This window comes from Pongo abelii, chromosome 5, assembly GCF_028885655.2.
Source record: "Pongo abelii isolate AG06213 chromosome 5, NHGRI_mPonAbe1-v2.0_pri, whole genome shotgun sequence".
Classification (NCBI taxonomy): domain Eukaryota; kingdom Metazoa; phylum Chordata; class Mammalia; order Primates; family Hominidae; genus Pongo; species Pongo abelii.
The window spans coordinates 125,205,412-125,227,777 of record NC_071990.2 but is presented as its reverse complement, the minus strand read 5'-3'; the positions used below and the strand labels follow the sequence as shown (position 1 = coordinate 125,227,777).

General features: G+C 35.7%; 1 protein-coding gene across 3 annotated transcripts in view; it reads right to left on the bottom strand.

The window, feature by feature from the left end:
* NKAIN2 (sodium/potassium transporting ATPase interacting 2) overlaps positions 1-22,366 on the bottom strand; it is a 1,031,975-nt gene that overhangs the window by 1,008,333 nt on the left and 1,276 nt on the right. The gene's annotated exons all lie outside the window — the stretch shown is intronic.

Sequence of the window (22,366 nt, the reverse complement as noted above, 5' to 3'; positions counted from 1 at the left end):
AATGTTATTGTTTTTAATTTTTTAATGTGGTACATGTATAAGAAATAGTCCAGAAGAAGCCTAAATTAAGCAAATAAATAAAAGCTGCAAAGTTATTCCAGAGTTGTTCTGGGGGCAAAGTAGCAGGGTTCCTGTATATCAAGACATCAGGATAGGAAATTCATTGGTTCAATTTGCCTGATCTCTTGCCATGATCATTAATACACTTCAACACCATACTTCTAACTACTTCTGTTCAGAACAATGTTTTTGTCAATGACAGCAACAACAACAAAAAATTGATTAAAAAATAGAAAAGGACTTGAATAGACATTTCTCCACAAAAGATAGATTAATGGCCAATAAGCACACGAAAAGATATTCAACATCGCTAATCATTAGGGAAATGGAAATCAGAACCACAATGAGATTCCACCTCACATACTTTAGGATGACTATTATCAAAAAAAAACAGAAAATAAGTGTCAGCCAAGATGTAGAGGAACTGAAACCCTATGCACTGCTGGTGGGAATGTAAAAGGGTGCAGCCACTATGGAAAACAGCATGGCAGTTCTTCAAAAAATTACAAATAGAAATGCCATATGATCTAGCCATTCCACCTCTGGATATACACCCAAAAGAACTAAAAGCAGGAACCTGAACAGATACTTGTACACCTATATTCATAGCAGTATTATTTACAATTTTCAAAGGATAGAAGCAACCCAAGAGTTCACTGATGGATGGATGGATGGATAAACAAAATGGAATATTATTCAGTCTTAAAAAGAAATGGAATTCTGAAGAAGGCTACAACATGGATGAACCTTGAAGATATTACATTAAGTGAAATAAGTCAGGCTCAAAAGGATAGATAATGTATGATTCTACTTATATGAGATATTTAGAACAGTAAAATTCAAAGAGACAGAAGCAGAAGGGTAGTGCTAGGTACTCGGGGAAGGGGAGAATGGTAGTTACTGTTCAATGGGAAAGGGTTTCAGTTTGGGAAAATAAAAAGTTCTGGAGATGGATGGTGGTGATGGTTGCACCACAATGTGAATATACTTAATGACACTGAATTGTACATTTAAAAATGGTTAAAATAGTAAATTTTGTTATGTATGTTTTACAACAATTTTAAAAAGCTGAATCTCCAGATCTTGTCTTAATAAAGTAAAACATAAAAAATAGAACTAAAAAACCCATGGCATTTTGGAAACTGTTCAACTGGTTGTATTTTTATATTTCAGATTTCTTTTGGCCATTCTGAAGGCAAAAATCTGACAAATCTCTCCTTTCCCAGAGTTTATGTCATGCATCTGTTAATGGTGGGGCTGATGGAGTAGCCTTGCTGGGACTTCTGTCAGCAGTGTTCTCATTCTTTTCCGGCCAAAGAATACCATAGAATGGGATCACCCCACTAAATCCATGCATTTCAGTGGATACTAAATGTTATCCTAAGACACTAAAAGTAGTTATCTATTTTTAAATGCAGAAATTAATGTAATACAAAATAGTAACTATCAGCAAACCACAGCAGTTCTTAATCACTTTTAATCTAAGTATTCCAGAAAAGTGCTTCGACTGATTCGAGTTACCATTTTAATGATACTTATTCCATCTCTTGAAATGAGATGGGCTACTGTTTGAAAACATGTATCATACCAAATGCTGCATAAGGGTTTTTATCATTGTTTTTAAAGCAAAGGAAATCTTTAAACACACACAGTGGGGGATTTTAATAGATGACAAAATAAGGTGTTTTGACATGTCCACAGTTACCGAATTGCACAACTGAGTCAGTTTCAGTGATTCTCAAAACAAAGCTCAGTCTGAAAATTTGCTTTGGGGTAGTAGAATATGCCCATTTCAAGCCATCCTGAATACTCTAATGATCCTTTTAATGGCATCTGAGAAAAAGTAAATTATCCATTTGCTGGCATACAGTAGTTGGCAAATGTGGGGCTGGGTCAGGTAGCATCCTTTCAGGATTAGGATATTATACTGGTACATATCTTTGTGTTCCAAATAGGTAACAATGTGTTAGGATACTCTGTAAACAGATTTTTCAGTAAAACTTATCAATTAACTAGTATCAACAACCTAAGCTAGAAACACCTTTTGAATACAAATGCTACTTCCCAGATAATAGAAGCATATTTCTTTAGGAATTATTTTTTGTTTACCTTTAATGACTGTGCTGTGGTCTGAAAGTTTGTGTCCCCACAAAATCCACGTGTTGAAATCCTAACCCCAAGGTGATGGTATTAAGATCTGGGGCCTGCGTGAGGTGATGAGGTCATGACGGCAGGGCACTCATGAATGGGATCAGTGTCATTTTAAAAAAGACTCAGGGGAGCCCGTTGGCCTCTTCTACCACAAGAAGATACAGCTAGAAAGTGCCCCCAATTATGAACTAGAAATCAGGCTTTCACCAGACACCCAATAAGATCTTGAACTTCCCAGCCTCTAGAACTGTGAGAAATAAATTTCTGTGGTTGATATGCCATTTGTCACAGCAGCCCGAATGGGTTAAGACAGATTAGAAGCCTTTCAAAAAGCATATCATGTATTTCCTCGCTTGTTTCTGAAACAGAGCACATTGAACCCAACCTTTCCATCAGGTAGAAAAGCAAAAAGGCCGCCTGGTGTCCTCCCTCCAAACAGGGAGCCCTGGTCCTAAACCTACAACTCTTCCCTTGCTGACTGGATAATGGGATAGTAATTGTTTTTTCTTTTATTTTTTTTAATTTTAAGTTCTGGGATACATGTGTAGAACATGTAGGTTTGTTACATAGGTATACGTGTGCCATGGTGGTTTGCTGCACCTATCAACCCGTCATCTAGGTTTTAAGCCCTGCATGCATTAGGTATTTATCCTAATGCTCTATGGGATAGTAATTTTTAAACTGTAAATTACTCCAAGTTTCTATAATTAGGCCCTCAAAGGCAGGTGAGGTGCACAGGAGCTGATGGTACCCTTCCAAAATGCCCTCAAACTGCAACTCTTTTTAATTGTAGCTAGAAAGGTTTTTGCACCTTTAGTTTTTACTAGGTAATGTAATTTTTATTGCCACCAGCGTAGCTCCCAGAAAGATCTTTCTTCACCTTGTCCTCTCAAATGGCTTGCTGCACTTTACAATACAGATAATCATGTTCATGTATAATAGTTCAGTCTAGGAATAAGGCAGTTTCAGTGAAAGCCTGTGGGTGGTGATTATTGGTAGAGTGCATAAGTGTTAGTGCATGGACTTTGTGAGATCTGTCTGTCTGGAACCTCAGGGGCCTCTTCCACTTATTTTCAGGATCCTGACTATGTGTTGTATTTCTATATATAATAAGATTGTCAAAAAGGTCAAAAGTGCTTCCTAAATGAAAAATAAGTACTTTCAGTTACATGCAGATAAATTCTATTACTTACAAAGTATCAAAGGTCATGCAGTTAATGGCAAATCTAAAGCTAAACCCCAAAGATCTTACTTCCCAGCTCAGTATTTTTTAATTTCTTAAAGAATATGCTATGTGTTTTCCATCTACTCCTAACTACTTATTTCTTCTTAAGTCCTTCACATTGATTTTTCCAATGCTAATGAAACTACCCTATCAAAAACTCCCTGAATTTCAAATCCAAATGCTTTCCCAGTCTTCCTCCTCCTCCTTGAATTTCTCTTCAGTGTTTCACCCTTTTGGTTTACTCCTTCCTCTTGTTGAATCTCTTGATGATACACTACCTGATCCTTCTCCAACTACTCAAATTACTTCTTTTCTCTTCAATAATTCTTATTGTCTTCAAATCCCCTGAGTGGCGTTTCTGAATACATAGTCGCAGCCCTCTTCTTGCTTCCCACTTGTTGATAAGGCCCAAGACTTGAGTTGATAAGCTTGACCTCTAAACACATTCTGCAACTACCTAGGTACGTTTCCATCACCTTTGCTACGGTCACATCAAGTACAAAAGAATTCAAAACAAGTTCCTATTGCTCTCACTTGACTGGTTTCCCTCTCCCAACTCAATTACCTCCCAACAGTGATGTCACTTCCTTACTCCTCCCTCTCTGAGAACTGACCTAGCACCCTCTCAACCGCACTGTCAAACTATCCCATCTGTCAACACATCTCAACAATTACTTCTCTAAAGATCCTCAGGCATCTGATTTGTATCCACTATTTTCACTCTTACCACAATGATAGAAACCAGCACTAAGTTTCCACTTCTTTATCTCCAAATTAGAGATACTGTTGTATCCAGGACGTACTGTTATGTCAAAAGTGTTTTGTAAAGAAAATACAGGTTTTGGTTTTATTAATCATTATATTTGTTGTAGCTATTATCTTAGCCTCTCATTAACTTAAAACCTGATATTTCCAAATACTACAGCTTAGTTGGTGGTCTTCCTGACCCCAGCCTCCTCCGTTTGAATTGGTCCTCTAGTTTCTACTTACTTTTCCTTAAATGCTGCTTTGAACATGGTACTCTATAATAAGGAATTTATCCTGGCTGTATGTTACTTATCACATAAAATTTAAACTCTTTTGCTAGATTTCAAAACTCTTCATAATGTCAAAAAATATCATTTACGGAGTGCTAAGTTCTAAGTGACCATTCTGAGCATTTTATATGCATTAACTACTCAAATTCTTCCAACAGCTCTCTGAAGTAAATACTATTACAGATTAAGAAATTGAGGCATAGAGAAATAATTTGTGCAAAGTTACAGGAATTTTGGAGACAGGATTTGAGAATCAGATTCCAGCAGCTAAGCTCTCATAAACATTATACTCTAAAAAACCACAATCTTACCCAACTCTATCCTTTCACAACCCCCACTACACCTCCAAAACTACTTCAATCTAAATGGGAGGATCATGTCTCCCATAAACCCAGTCTCATGTCTCCCTTCTAAACTCGATTTAAACCATGTAAATGTTACCCATTTTTTAATACTCAACTAGACAGACCACATCAGTGAACCTCCCCTAAGATAGTCTAAGCATTCTAATATTGCTAACCACATGGAAAACTCTTTATTGTATCTTATTTCCTTGTATTCCATAATACCAGGCTCTGTAAATGTCCCACTGTGTGTATCCAATAAATATTTATTAACCAACTGGCTTATCAACTCCAGAATGTATAATTCTAATAGCAAAACTTAAAGACAAATAGCAAATAAAGAACTAGGCCTTCAGAAATGTCCAATGTTAGGAAGTGCAAAGAGAAGAGGACACAAACAAGGCATAAATATTCGTTGTCAGAACACTAGGAGTTATTTTTTTTAACAGTCATCGGAGTGCAAAGAATTCTGGCATTTGTGTAAATCACTTACCTGGATATAGTACATTATCTCATTAAATGTGACAACAAAGTTCAAATTAATACTTCCTAAGCAATAGTTCTTTAGTTCTTAATTCCACATAAGGTTTGAAAGAGTTAATTTATGTCAAGTGATTATTTAATCCGAATCATATTTTCTCATTCTAAAGGGAAAAATCATCAATATAAAAATGGATGCTGAAAAGAAAAAGTATTCAAATTCAATTAACCATGTGTGTATAATAATTGACTTCTGGTTTTTCTGATTTTCAGATAATCCATCCCCTGCTACTCTTACTAGCTTTAAGAAAAATATTTGAAATCTTCTTAGATTCTAAAATCACTTTATTCATACCCATATTCAAGGGTCATGGAGACCTTAAAAGCCAACAGTATTTTTGAACTTCACAGCTCCCTCATCCCCCCACAGCCACACTCCTTGCTCCAGCCCTCGGGTCCCCGCTTCTCCCTCCACACACCTACAGTGGTTTCAAACTATAGGCCTCCCTCACAGTATAAAGAAAAATACTACCTTTTGTTACAGAACAGAATTCTTCCATTTACAAAGACTGCTAATACTGAGTGCTGGGTTTATGAGGTAATGTTACAGGGTCTACATCTAGATATACTCTGCAGCTGCACGGCTTTGTGATTTCCAACTCTCTGAGTATAATGCAAAGTCAAATGCCAAATCAAAAAATAAATTTTAGAGCCAGCATGATCAAATCAAGGGACAATGATTCCCTTTGCACTGTCCATTTGAACAGCATCTTACATCAACATTAGTACTATCAGCACCTGGCCTGACACCAGCTGCTCTCATTCTCCGAACTAAAAATAAGATGCCTGATCTAAAATAGTGACAGACAATATGAAGGAGCCATTTTCATTAAAGGGTTATTTCAATTTCTCAACAACAAGAAAAATGAATGATAAACATACGTAAATATCCAGTGGCTACGTCTCACTTCTACAGAATTCCCCTTTCAGGTCAGCGTTTTTTATACTCTTCCAAACTGTCAATTTGTATAATGATCTAGTGACATGTGATTGGCTGGCATGTAATGTTACTCATTAAAACACAATAGCAACAGCCCAAATGAATCCTGATCAATGTCCTTGGTATAAACCATCAGCTGCTTTGTTTCTGAGGCCAATTCATTGTGAAACAGCTAAAGTGTTTTACCCCCTATGGTTTGTGATATATTCATTCTAATTATTTCTTGAATGAGGCCTAAAACTGCAATTTTAACTTGACATGTCTTATTTGTAAGTCTCTTACAGAAGAATGGATAAGAGTAATATTTTAAGTTTCAAGTTTTAAGTTAGGTAGCATTTTCCTATAGGCTTTAAACAAAATCAAAAGCATTGAGTGGTACAGCTAAATAGCAAAATGTTGGCAACAATATCCCAATTAATTTCAAGCAAGCATCAAATTTTAAGAAATTCAATTCAGTTACAAGATACATAAATAAATATACTTCTGGTCAACCTGTGATCTCCACTCATGATCTACAGAATGGCTGGCAAGGAGAGATTCTGGTCTGGCACAACCACCTAGATCCTGGCTTGACTTATTCATCTGTAAAGCATCTGGATGGTCAGCATGGAAAGGCAGAGGGAGTATACTGGTTCCACCACACTCTCCTCTGTTGCTGCCACATTAATGGGAAGTGCATCTACAAACATGTGTCTACAGAACTGATCAAGGCCACTTATAATACAGGCATCTTGTTTAAAAATCTCCAACAAAAATTAAAAGTTATCTTCTGTCCTTTTAATTTCATCGTAAAGAAATAATTTATTTTCTTCTCTGTCCCAATAGTGCATTTTCTAGTGCCTATATACAAACACGAAGAGTTCATTTAGCTATGTAAGCAGGAGAATCAGAAACTCTGAGCAACTAGTGAACTGCCATATATACACTAATCAATGTATCCGTTGCATTGGCCACACCCGTTTTGTCCTTCTTTTAATACTTTCTGCTTAGCCCAGTGGGTGGCACATAGCAGATGTTGATTGGAGTATTTTGAAAGATTTTTATTTTGAATGTGGTACTGCTCTAGCCTGGTATTATTATAAGGACGCTGATGACCACTAAATTCGAGGCCATTAAGGACTTAAATGTGACATCTCAGTTCCAGGACCTTATCTTTAGAAAATACAGAGAATTTTATCTACCTTTTTTAAAGTGTCAGGTTATCATCTAAAATATACCAACATTATCAAACTGCTCTTTTCATTCCTCTATTTTAAGAAAGTACTATTGGAGCTGAAAAAAATCAAGCATAACTTCTGAAGCAATGAGCAAACTTTCTCATAAATCTGTAGTGCTGGTCATGCTTTCCAGCTTTCCATTCTAGTACAAGAGTTAATTTGGGGACTGGCACTGATTTCTACTTTTAAAAGCTACTCACTGGTGTCCCTTTAACATCTCTTTACTGGAAGTGCAACCTAAATAATTACCCTGCTGGTATGGGGCATCTCCAAGGGCATGTCCAGAACCAGCTTTCCATTGTGTTTCTTTAATTGGCAGCTGTTCTTCTTCCTTCCACTTTTCTTTAAATTAGCAAGTAAGACTCAGAATCCTCCAGACTCAGTTCAGACTGTATTTTCTAATTAGATGATTGGAAAACTTTAATTAATAAGATGACCCCAGCAGAAAAATCAGGTCATATTGTTAAGCACTTATAACTTACAAATTTTAGCAAGCACTGACTTTTGCAAGTCAGCCAACTTTGTTAGTTCTCAACAATCCTTTAATTAGGCTAGACAGAAAGTAGCAAGCACTAATGTGTGTCCTGGCTAAATTCCAATGGGGGATAATTGCAATTGGGCCCACCTAAACTTCCACTGGCTTCAGCTGAACACAGTAGTCTTTCTCCAATCTCTCTCTGTATTTCATTCTGCATTGATACTATTCCTGAGGCATACAGATGGAAGACTCCTGCTTTTCACCCTGAGCACTGCAGATTATCTATTAACGAGACGTGTTGAAAACCTACCACATCCAGAAGAACAATATACTAAGAAATAAAGAATGTATTCTGAGTTAACCCACTTTCCTCTTCTCACATATAGCCAGAACACCTGACGAAGTTAACACCTATGAACGGTATCATTTTCATTCCCCCTTTGCTCCCATCCTACACATCCTACACCCACTTAACACACACACAGACAAACACATACCTTTCCACTCACCTGGACTTTCAGTGGACCCAAATACATCCTTGGAGAATTGCAAATAAGATAAGCCTCATCTACATCTAGTTCTAAGTTTATAACATTTTGTTTGTTTGTTTTGCCTCTATTACTGCTATTTTGTCTGGTTCTTTCTTAGAGAAAAACACATGAGGTGATATATGAATTTCCTCTACACAAAAATGAAGCCGGAAATGCCTGGTTCTTCCAGAGAAAGGCAACTTAAGATGCAAGATTTAATCATAAAACCATCAAGTTAAAAGGACCTTCAAGAAGTCTTGTAATTTACTCCCCTTTCTCCAGGCATGCAAATTAGAGTCCACCAAAAAAGTGTTACCGAAAGAAATCAAATTGGATCAAGCGAAATTATACAGCAGATAGGATAATTTAAAAAGATAAATCTCTGCTGTTTTATTATGCTTCTTTGGCAATAACTGGGCCTTCTGGTGAATTAGGATATCAAATATTAAAATTCTTGCAGAACATTCTTGGGTTTGGGATCACCTAAAAAATGTTAATAGCTTAATATTATTTCAAACAGAAGTTCCTGGTTATGATTCCTGTGTGTGTGTGTGTGTGTGTTTCCATAAGAAGTTTTAAAATTTGTTAGAGTCTAAAAAATAATTTTTAAATTTACAATCACATTGTTCTTAACTCTTATCCAAATAGTTTATTGAATTAAAAACTCATACTAGGACCTAAAACTTCTACATTCAGAAATATGTGTTTGCCCTGCATGTCAACAATAATTATACGTCTGAAAATTAATATGCATTCCTATCTTAAATCTTTTTAAGATATTTCATGAAGAAACATATACTATATGCATATTTTAACAGAATATTGCATCTGGGAGAAGACAAATTAAAAGTGCCAAATATTCATCAGCAGTTTTTACTGGCACTAAAAGAAAGGTGACATTCACTGAGTCTTAGATGAAATCCACCTGGCTCAAACTAAACTGAGTAAAACAGCCAAGAATACTGAAGGCTTGGTTGAGTACATAATTGACCATGAAAAGTAGCTTTCAAATAAATCTAGATTCAACATTGCCTCTCCAGTCAATACTCCCACAAATGCTTATTCAGCACCCCCCTTTCCTAATGTATGTCTCAACCTACCTTCCAATCTTCTTTTACTTTCATCCTGTTTTTTCCCCCATGCCTTCATACCCACTATTCACGTGCCTGCTCTCCTCATTTACCACTGGCTTGGAAACACACCAAAATAATCTAAGGAGTTTTCAAAATGGCTACATGGCTGGGTTGCCTCCCTGAAGATTCCATTTTCATAGGTCGAAGGGATGGAGGAAGGGGCGCTGGTGTTGACATCTTTGAAAATTCCAGATGATTCTGACACGGGCCTCAGGATAAAGAGCATGACTCTCACAGGTCTGCAACCGTCAGGCTCCAGTCTGGTCTTTCCCTTCACAATCTCCTTAGCTGCCCTCTGGACAATTCAAACTCTAAGATGAAGAAAGTGTCCTGTTATTTCTAAATGCTCTTTCCAGCTCTTTACATCAGCTCAGAGGATCTCGACAAAAGGACTATTTTGCAATCTGACAAAATCTAGAGACACTGTGGTTGTCACAACGGGGCATATGCTACTCCAACTAGTGTATAAAGGCCAGGGATGTTGCTAAACATCCTATAATACACAATGCAGCTCCTCACAACAAATGATTATCATTATCATTCCAAAATGGCAATGTTGTGAACATTGAGAAAAATGCTTCGCCTGAAGCCTACCTTACTCTTTCCATAATCACTCCATTCACATATTCATTAAACAAACATTTCTATTCCTCCAAAATCATCCCCCACCATCCAGTTGTCTCCAGACTTTCCCTAAACATCATTCTGTTCCAGCTCCTTTCATCTGCTTACACCAAACTCTCACCAGTGTGTACAACCCCCAGAACAATCTTTTCATCTCCTCACTGTGTTCCTCTTAGGTCTCTTATTTCCAAGCATCTTTAATAAAACCAAAATGTACAATGATGATTCTTCTAATAGCTGAGCTTCATTGCCTCCTATCCTTCTCAATAACTAGACACTCTACCAATTAGGTGGCCAATCAAGGGCCTTGAGTCATCCAGGAAGTGTTCCTCTTCAAGATCTAGACTTCTGTTCTTGTCTCTTACCACCACCACCTTACCTCTCACCTCTTCTATTGTCTCACTTCTGCTGTACCCACCTCCTTATTCTCAAATGTTTGCCTGGCATTTCAATCATCTAACTACCCCTTCCCATTCTGACAGCATGGTTTCCCACCCACACCTACCTGTGCTCAGACATTTTATTCTCACTGTCATCTTAGAGCTCTCACAAGCCCTGCAACTTCCATTTTCTGCTTTTTCATTCCAATTCTTAGAAAGTTGGGTACTGATGGAGAAATAACTGGTTCTCTTACAAATGCTTGCCACCTAATTTCACCAGGGACTTTGAAGCAGTTTAGCAATCTTTTAATTTATTACTACTTTGCCCTCACATTCCCCACAGGGCTTGCTCCAAACCCCAAGCCTTCACTCTCACATTCTATTGTTTTTTATTCTACTGTAGGGCACTGGGACATGTGCCTTGATGATTAACATCTACAGATACCTATAGACCTATATCCTATTCTATAAGGTCCCAAACTCCTTCCAAGGAGCTCAAGTTCATCCATGAACCAGACTAAACCAGACTCCTATCCCTTCCATTCCCTAAGTCACCTCACAATTCTTCCCTACTTGCCATTCATCTGGACCCTTCATTGTCCCACACATATTCTCTTTCATTCTCACCTTTTTACTACCATCATTTCTTCCACCTGGGATACTCTTTTCTGCAATCTCTAGCTATAGAAATCCTCCCTGTCGTATACTAGGCCCCCATATATTGTTTGATCAACCTATGAGGAGATAACTAATCCTTCCCATAAATTTCCTTTGTATTTTATTCTTAATTCTCTTAAGTTCTTATCATGCTGCCCTATATTAAGGGTATATCTACATGCCACATTTAAACTCCTTGACAGAGGTCAGTTTGGTTCTACTCCCCAACTGTATTCCTGGCTTCTCAAATTTTGCATTATACACACACACACTCTTGCATACTATATACACATATGTGTGTGTGTGTATACATATATCTTTACAATATATAATTGTATATATCAAGTATGTATATAATCTCTTAAATGTTTCCTGAGCTTAAAATAACTGAATCAAAATTATTGATAAGCAGAAGCTCTTCATGAAATGGCAGACAAAAAAAATTTAAGAATTTATACTAGGGGTTTTCATCTAAGTTTCATAGATTGAGTTCACAAGTTTTTAAAGCCCATTTTCCTGGTAAGAGAGTTAGTAGCTTCTATCAGATTTGCAAGATTCCATGCCAAACAAACTAAAAACAAACAAAAAACGTTCAAAACTACTGCTCTAGAGATATGAAAAATAAAGACAATATTAACTTCATTATTTATGTTCTGATTTAACAAAACCCTTGGAAGTAATGTTGTATCAAATGCATTAAATACTAGATAACATGAATTAAACTTATATGAATTAACACTTTAAAATGGGGCAAAATGACCCAGACATCCACATTTATGTCTCACCAAAATTGATCTTATTTACAGTAAGTATAAATGTGATTTTATAGTACACAATGAATGAAAGACAGTAAAACATGTTTAGCTTCTAGCATAATAAGTAAGTAATATGGCTTAATAAATAAATAAATGATAAAGAACAGGTTGCAATTTAAACCAATCTTGAATTATTAAAACCACTAGATACTAGATTTACGATAGAAACATGGCTTGACATTCTTTTCAGTTACATCATATCCTAATTGCCAAAGGGTAGAAACACACAATTTATTCAGCACATGTTCATTATGCTATTCGTATGTGGACATTTCATAAATCCTACTTGATGAAGCTGATTTAGTAATTACTTAATTTCCTCCCACTATTCATTCATTACTTCATTCACTTTTAAATGATCATGACTGCAACACAGCACTGCAGGCTAAGAACCATTCCAAGCAAATGTTTTCCAGGGTCTTCGTCTCCCAACATCCAGGGCAGGGCCTGCACATCTGGCTCTTCATCCATTGCATGTAAATTTTTATTCACATTATGAAAGATTAAATTAAAAGATGGGCCTACCAGTAGGAAATATGCAACGACCCTAGTTTGTGTGTAAAGTTTGCATCAAATCACTACGTAAACTTCAAAAAAAAAATTCGTTGGGGCTTATTTCTCTCAATGTAAGGGGAAAAATATGACATGAGTTTAAGGTACTTAACAGAGTGTGAGTAAAGGTAGGTACAGTAACAGAGTGATCATTAACACCTCTTTCTTATGAAAAGAAAGTGAAAACCACAGGTCTACCTTAAGGATTTTAATAAAAGAGGAATATAATTAAATGTCACCAAATATTGTTGTTGCAAGATTTATATTTACTAAATGTAAACTGAACTTATGCTATTTGCCTGATTTTTAAGGCAGCTTTTCTGAATAAAAATAAATCTATTCCAGTGCAGTCTATAAAATGGTTAACTGAAAATGCATTGCCCCATATCTCTAAGAGCCTGTGAAACTTCCCAGGAACGCTTTTGATAAAACCAGAAATATGTTCTGAAGAAAATTAATCTATGAATTCATTCATTAATTCGATTTATTGTGGATTCCAATTCACAATGAATTTTAAAACATTGTTTTAAGTAGAATAGTACTTACTTGCTTTTGAACATTCAGGAGCTCCACCCATCCCTCCACCCGCTGCCTTGTAGGAAAATGAAAGAAGCCTTTAATTCCAGGAGCATAGAAAAGGCAAACTCATAAATACTACTGAACAGCTGTAATTTACTATCTTTTGGGTGAATAAAATGGAACTACATTTTATAAAACATAGTCAAAAATGAAACTCCATTAATTCCTGTTGATAAGGGTAAGAAACACATAATCCTATACATTGCTCCAATATTTGAGAAAATCTCAGGCTATAGGTTCACTAATCACTAAAGTTGTGAGCAAGTTTTATTTAAAAACAAAAACAGACAAAAAAAAAAAAGGTACAGAGCTCTTTATATACCACCCACGTATCATCAAATCTACATTTTGAGATGGGGTTTCGCTCTGTTGCCCAGGCTAGAGTGGCATGATCTTGGCTCACTGCAACCTCTGCCTCCCGGGTTCAAGAAATTCTCATGCCTCAGCCTCCCGAGTAGCTGAGACTACAGGCATGCAACACCATGCCCCGTTAATTTTTGTATTTTTGTATTTTTAGTAGAGATGACGTTTTGCTATGTTGGCCAGTCTGGTCTCGAACTCCTGACCTCAGGTGATCTACCAGCCTCGGCCTCCCAAAGTGCTGGTATTACAGGCATGAGCCACCACACCTGGCCAAATCTACAATAGTTTCTAAAAGCCTTCAAATATGTAATTCTATAACAGTTCCCAACAACTAGGGGTAAACATATACACAAACCCTAATATCATCCCTGCACTTCAAAACAATCAGGTAAAACCTTCATATGCCATCTGTTATAGAGTACCTTATCTCTAGCTTATAGACTAACAAGAGAGTGAGGTCAGAATCACTATGCCCACTGGGATGAATTATGATTCCCAGGATCAAGGTGCCTTCCACCACTGCAGGTGCCATAACAAAAGAAGTGCTCAACCCTGGGACAATCAGCACAGCCCTTCTCCAGGGGCCAAGACCACAGAAGGCAAGCACTCCACCCCAGTATAATTTTCTCTTCTCATTGTGGCTTGCAGAGGTTCTTACAACTTTTGTTTCCAAGTGGTGTCAGAGACTATAATACAAATAATAGTCTGGGTGATCCACCTTGTATAACTCTTACGGCTACAAGCCTGTGTAGGTTAGGATACTATGAATTCCCTACCACTGAACAGTTCACATGTAACATAGACCCTTCCATCATTTGATACACAGCTGTCAGTTAAAGGATTTGAAATATCTCCTTATTCTGTTGTGTAATTAGAATAATACAGATGCACACAAAGACTTCTGTTAAGAGTAGGGTGTACCAATTTGATTCCTCCATTTCAAACTAAGACTCATTTGTTTCCAAAGAATGCAACATTGTTGGGGGTTTTAAATGTGTTACTGTTTTAGAGTGTAATGCATTGATTAAAAAACAAAAGTCAGTATGAGGACTCTTCACCACTCCCCCGCCTAAGGCAAATATGTAGGCTGAGATGCTGGAAAAGCTAGACTGCTTAGAGATGTAGGATACAGATATTGCTCCTTTTCCACTGCCTTAAAACGAAAGTGCTTCTGCAAATGCCCTCTCCAAGGTATTCTGGAGTTCTAAATATCAGAAGTTCCAAAACTACTGCAACATGTCAACCTCTTTGCAATATCAGCAATTGGACTTGATTGAGCTTCAGTTAAGGGTTTTGATTTTAGTGTCTGAAACATAATTTCAAGAAACTCAAGTGAACATATATAATATAAAATAGCCAAGCATCTGAAAACAAGTTTCTATTCATTTGCTTTAATAACTTGATAATATTCTATATTCTTAAATATCTTTACGCATTATTTGTTAGATATCTGCTTAACCAGTTGAGTTTCTGTACTGAATTCTTAACCTTTAAATATTGTTTAGGCAATCACTGAATATTAACTTGTAGACTGCATCATTAGCCTGGAGTAATATTTCACTGAAAAGTATTGCTGAAAATGCTAGTTCCATAGAAGATTAATAGGGGATATCAGAAAAAGACATTTCTTGGTTCACTGCAAGCACTCTGTAAATATTTGCCGAGTTAAATGGAATTAAGCAGAGGTTTAGTGCCAGACTTCCTGTAGCTGCTAATATGCTAATATGCACTGTGACCCTTGAGGGTGGGGGCGGTGAGGGTCATAAGAGCTCTTGCTCAGTAGAATGACTTGCTGAACTAGTGTCCACAAAACACAGTTTTAGAAATACTGGCCTGAAGAACAATGTTGACTTGTTTGTAAAATCCAAGTTTCATTTTAATGAATACTTAAAGTAGGTATATCAGGCACATAGCATATTATCTAGTTCAAACTACCTGTACCTAGTGTTTTAATTATTTATAAAGCATCACAAAATTTATGGGTGGGTGAAGAAAAAAATGATTCTACGAAAAAAAACTAGTTGTTCTAACTAGGGCCACTGGCCATAAACATCCCTATAACTACTCCTGGGCTCACCAGATGAAATGTTCTGAAAGGTTACAACATTAAAACTATAAAGATGTTAACTTTAAGCATATTATCTCCCCTAGATACTCCTATTCTATAGGGTAAATAGGTCAGGAATTATTTGCCCTATTTTTCGAACGAGGAAACAGCACCCAGAAATATAAATGTCTCAAGCAAAGTCATAGTTATTTAGTCACCAAATACAGAAGCACTAGGCTCCCTGGCATATTAAAATCCAGCTTCTAACTTAGCCCAGTACTTTTTCAGTCTCTCTCTCTCTCGGTATATTAAAATCCAGCTTCTAAATTAGCCCAGTACTTTTTCAGTCTCTCTCTCTCTTTCTCTCTCCCTCTCTCCCCCACCCCACCCCCACCCCCACCCCAGTGCTGTGCTTACCCTAATGAGTGGCTAGGCTAGTAAAGAGGCAGGTGAAGGATCCAATTCTGTTCCAGCATTACCAGACATGAGGGTGCTTGCTTTCAGATTCTTCTATATTTCAATTCATTGCAAAGACACAAACATGCTGGAAAGACCTTGCATTTCTCCTATTTAAACTTCTGAATAGAACTAAGCTAAAAGTCAGAAATAGGTCCTGAAGAAAAGTTTTCTTTCCTATCAGTAGAAGGCCATAGGAAGAATTTAGTTAATTATCTAGTTGGATTGAAGAATTTCAAAAATAGGTTCACGTTCTCTTGTAACACCATTAGGTGAAGACACATATTCTAGGCCAGTAGTTCTCAAAATTTGGTGCCTGATCATCAACATCAGTATCATCTGGGAATTCCTTAGAAATACAAATTCTCTGGTCCTAGCCCAGGCCTCTGCAGTCAGAAACTCTAGGGGAGGGCCCAAAAATCTATGTTTAAAAATCCTGCAGGAGATTCTGATGCACACTCAGTTTCAAAATGTGTTCAAGCATATTCAATACATATTTTAAATAACATATTTACTCTATTTCTTCCCAAGTACAATAATTATGGCAAATATTATTGGTCAATGGTGGTCTGGATGAATTTAGGATTTGGAGCATGTAAAAAACAAACGAGCAAACAAACAAACAAAAAACAGGCAAATAACAATACTGTGCACTGGCCATTCATCAAGGAGTGCTTTTAAAAAGAGCTGGATTTTAAAAAAAAATGAATATATTTTTTCTTTCCATATAATACATTTTAAGCTTACATATCAAATTTCCAAGACCCTATTTCATGGTTATCTGTCAAAAGCTGGCCCAAATGCATGAGAACAGCAATGGATACTTGCTCTGCAGTGGGGAGCTTCCCCTTCTGCCCATTTATTCTCTAGTCCATACACCAGCTGCTCATAGTTGTCAAACCCCAAGATTACCTAAGTCGGTCAGGTTTGGACAGTAGCCTGACATCAATCAACCCCACCTCTTCAAAACCTAGGTGTTGACTAATGGGTCACTAAGGAATTAGTAGGTAGGTACTTACTTTTTTTAGTAAAACAAACATGAGACGCTGCTATAGTTTTATTTTACATGGAAGGGATGCAGTGTGGCACAGGTTCAGAGTCAGGCTGAGATTCAGACAGACCTGGGTTTGAATCCAAGCTTCTCCACTTACTAAGAGGATGACTTAAAAACACAGCTTAATGTTTCAAGGCCTCCATCTCCTCCCTGGTAAAGTAATGATATTAATATCTATTACCTACCTCATAGGATTACCAGAGAGGATTCAGTGGGGAAAAAAAGAACAAAAAACCATATTTAGCCAAGGACAAGCTTCCAATAAATAATAGTTTTCATTATTATTTTATAAAACTAGATTTTAAATGCATAACAAATTATTTAAAACTGCATGAAATGAAAAAATAATTTATTTCAAAATGCACATAAAAATCAGTTTATATGTAGCATTTCAAGGAGTTTTTACAGGGATCAAGTTAGCATGTGATCCACAAGTAGCTGAAAGGGTAAAAATTATAAGCTTTTGAAGTCACCTTATTCTTATTTCAGGTTGGAAAAACAAAAAGAGTCTACACCTGCATAAGATTAAATCTTAGAATATTCCTATAAGCTAGACCCAGTGCCTGTTTTATAATTCAAGGAAAGAAAAATACTTATTTCAGGAAGATGAAGCTAGTAATTTCTTTATATATTGAGCATTTTATATCTAAACACAACTGAAACATTTTTTAACAAAAGAAAAAGCATAACAAATTTATTACGTGCACACATGTGCACAGGAGTATTACAAAATATGAACTCCTGAAATACCAAAAGAAGAGAAAACCAAGTTATAAATTTCATTTCTACCATAATCTGGAGAAAGAAAATGATATATAAGTTTATTTTGTTCCTTCATAATTTTTAAATGTGCTTTAATTTCTTGGGAATGGTAAGAACAAATGCTTCATATAATTTTATTTCCATCCTATACAAATTAGGAATAAATAGAGTACTTATTCTATCATTGCTACAAAAAAAGGTAGCCCTACATACATTGTATCTTGATGGCTTATGTATTTTATTATATTGATAACAAACAACAATCAAGTTTCCATGAGGGGAAAAAAATAACAAAAATCAGAAGAGTTCATTATATCAGAAAAAAAAAGGGGAAACAAATATTTTTCCTATGTGTGTGTTTCATTTCTGACATTTGTGTGTTATTGGAAATAGGGTAATTTCCATTAATAGCAATATTAGTTTCAAAACTGCTTATGAAAAAACAATACTGCGCTGTTTGAAATTCTACCAAATAACATAACTGAAATATAACCTTTGGAATTTTAGGCATTATCTGTATATACAAATATTTAATGCAATTGGTGACATTAACTTTTGTATTTATATTTCCAGGATCAACATAGAAATGTTAAAATATGTTTCTGTCTCTCAGATTTTATTTCTCTCAAGCACACACATATTAAAAATAAAACACAAAAAATAAAGACTTCCTATTTTAAGGAATCCCTGACTTCCACTCTGAAATTCCTGACTGGGCAAGTAGAGAATCTGACCTCAAAGTAAAGCAGCATCAGAGGGAAAGGAGGTAGCAAAGCACATTTGCATTTCTGGGTCATTACCCACATATGGGCCCCACGCCAGAGATGACTCTGGCACTCTGCAGAAAAAATGCTGCCCATCCAAGCCTTTATTTGAGAAAGCAGGAGAACAGCTCCACATGGGTTGACTTTTTGAAACTTTAGCTGTACTCAAGAAAATAAGTTGCTACCTGCTTTGTGAACGAAGAAACAAGAGTTGGACACTGGAAGAAGTTTCTAGGTATCTCTTGGTATACATAAGGCAGAGAAGAGTAGTGCTGAATTACAGTGAGAATAAATTAAAAACAAAACCACGTGCAACAATATTCAGGATGCATAAATAGAAAACATTTAAAAAGAAGAAAGTTATCATTTTACAACTTAGCAAACTCAACATATTTTTACATGGTAAGTTTCTAGAGTATTGTATGGGGATTTTCAGTCTTCTTCATGAATAAGTTTGGTTAACAACTTCAAGATTTTATCATCAATGGCATCTGAATCCTAAAAAGTTAAAATTCTCTGAGCCAGGAAGTTTTGTGGCAGATAAAGTTATAAACTTCTGAAGAACCATCAAACTTGTCAGAAGTAAACTAGGAATATCATAAGATTCTACCTGCACTTTTCAAGCTACTTCACGGCAATGCTTTATTTTCTAAAAAGTAATAAAACAGCACATGATTATGAACACTGCATAAAATCACGATCACTGAAGTATTCCATAATTATAATAAAATTGTTTTTAATTTAGTCTACACTCACGACATTTTAAGGAAAAAAAATGTGTACCTTTGAAAATGGTTAGCAATCCTGTGATAGAAAGTAACTGATCATTCTTAATTAAGTTTCAAATGTACTCCTTCACACAGCTGCACACACAATGTGTACTAACCTAATTGTTAGTTGCACCTGCTCCAAGTTAACAATATTTCATACAGCTCATGGCAATAGTGGCATTTTTCAAGTGTTAATCTGTGGAGTGTAAATCTAAACTTTCTTTCAATAGTTTATGACATGTTTTGTGCCACCCAGGGGTCTAATGTACAAAATAGGGGATTTTGAGTCTCCTTACTTGAAAACAAATCTGTCCTTTCAGTCTAAATTAAGTTATATTTTTTCATATTTTAACGTATTTTTTCACACTGAGAGATATCAGAGTAATTTTTTCAACATTTATAAAAGAACTCTGATTCAATCAAACTTTGGGGAAAACATGCCAAAACTTTCACAAGTTGAAAGTTACAAATAGTAAATAAGAAGTTAAAAACTTCTTGTCCTATACCACTACATCCACCACTGCAAATGCAGTCATGATTTTTGTTACTATCTGAAATCTTCAGTTTCTGAGTATTAAGGACAGCAATGATAAAAAGAAAATTACCTTCTTGAGATTATGAGCTTGAGCTCTGGATTCCGCACATGGAGTAAATCTATTTCCAGAGATCATACTCCTTTATGTAGGAATCGCCCTAAAATCGGAAGTTGGCATAACCATACAACTCAAAGATTTTCATTTATGATATATATGGAAACAGTTTTTCATAAAATGGAAGTTTTGTATGAATCTCTATGGTATGGAATTCTAGTTTCTTGTTTTATAAACGGATCTCCTGATTTTTGAGAAGAGTATATGTTTATCAATACTTGTAGTCTGCCAAACATTAAATTAAATGTATATTTAACTAATTTAAAACACAGATATAGAATTCTGACAAGTAAATGTCTCTGGAGAATCTGCCCCTTTCCCTCAATTGTTAAATGGTCAAAACACCGTGTCTGGTCTGATAATAACTTAATAAATGAGATCACCATATCCACAATACCAAAAGCCACCTCATCCTCTCCTAAGATTAGCTGCAAATTGGTACAGATGTAAATATTCCCTTAAGTTTATTTAAAATACAAATACTTTGCTTAGAGGACTGGAGATTAATGTTTCCAGAACCTTAATCAAGTCACATAATAAAGAAACTGAATAAAGTTTCTAACTTAGACTCTCTTTGGCCTTTTTTCCTGTACAATTACCAAAAAAAAAAAGATGCCCAAATGTTACAAGAACACATATTAAACACTTGAGAAGTAAACAAAACTGGGTTAACTTTTATTTCAGTCAATGGTACATGTGTCATAACTTAGTCTAGAAACCTGGTTTATTTGTAAAACAATCTACTCATAATCGCGCAAAGACATAAAAAGTTTTTAAAAATCTCTGAGGGCAAAAGGAAAACACACACACCCACCTATTTTTTAGTGCAGGGCTTTGCAACTATTAATTTGCAAAAGAATTATTTTATTTAAAATCAAATACTGTATTTCCAAAAAGCAACAATTACCAAGAATCTCTGAGGTCCTTTAAGGTGTGATCATTTCACCCTATCAAAACAACTGGATTTTCTTTGTCCTTTGTTTTTTGTTCTGCATCTGCATTAACATGGCTGCTAATTATATTAGCCTGGTGGCACATAAAGTCTGAATGGGAAAAATCACATGATTCTCATAGAATATAAAACTCCTTAGGATTCCAACGTACACTTACTTAGATTGTGCTCTTCTGTATTACAGCTACGTCTATTCTGTTAGAAAACTTAATTATAATTCAGAATTTCTGTTTCATAAGTGATGGTGCAACTCTCCAAGACACCATTGTATGTACGGATGCATGCATGTACTTCAAGAGCATGTGTACATATACACATATGTGAGCACACAAAAACACAAAGGAACCTTTAGCTTTATCATTGTACTTTGAATGGATAGCTTCCCTACTGGTATATTTATGATTTTCTAAAATTAAGTTCTTGAGGAGTTTGTATTCATCACACAAAATGTCATATAGACCTAGTGCATACATTTGCCATAAGAAAGCCCTATTATATTACATGATTAGAAGTTAAATCACATTTTTCAAATTTTAAATTGAAAAGAGCATAAGAATGATCTACACACTCACTCATTCTCACAGTTTTATGCTTTCACACAGTGAATCAGCAAATGTATTCTTTTTCTGAATAATATATAAAAATAAGAATGTTTTGAAAACCTTTATACAGTTTGGCAGACTTAGCCTAATGGGTTGTTTAACAAAGTAAACTCCCTCATTGTTCTGGTTAGCTTTATTATTAAGAGTAAAAATCCCTCATTGCAAAACTTGTATGAATCTGTGGTACAGAAAAATAAACTGGTTTACACATCATTGAGAAACTACCACATTCTGAAAATTACATTTATAGTTCCATCTTTGTCTTACAACCAAGTGCATAAGCGCATAAATCACAGATCAAAATAGACACCATCAGATAACTTTCATGGGAAATAAAAACATCCTAAGACAACACACAACAAAAAGCACTGTTTCAGCTAAATATTAAACAAAGCAGCAATAACTAACACTCATGGGCTTCACGACAACTGATAAACAAGAACACTTAAGGAATTCCTCTGCCAGTTTCAATGGCAAATCCTTGCTCTTTTGAACACTTCACTGATTGGACACTTAAACATCTTCTGCCTTGTAGTCACTTCAACCTTTATAAAACAATTGTTGAAAACGTAGATGACTATTCCAGTTAATTTATACTTTCTAAGGAAATATATTTAATGACAAGTGTGAGCAAGTAGCTCCTACCTCAAATTAACCACTTAGAATGGTATATTTTTCACCTCT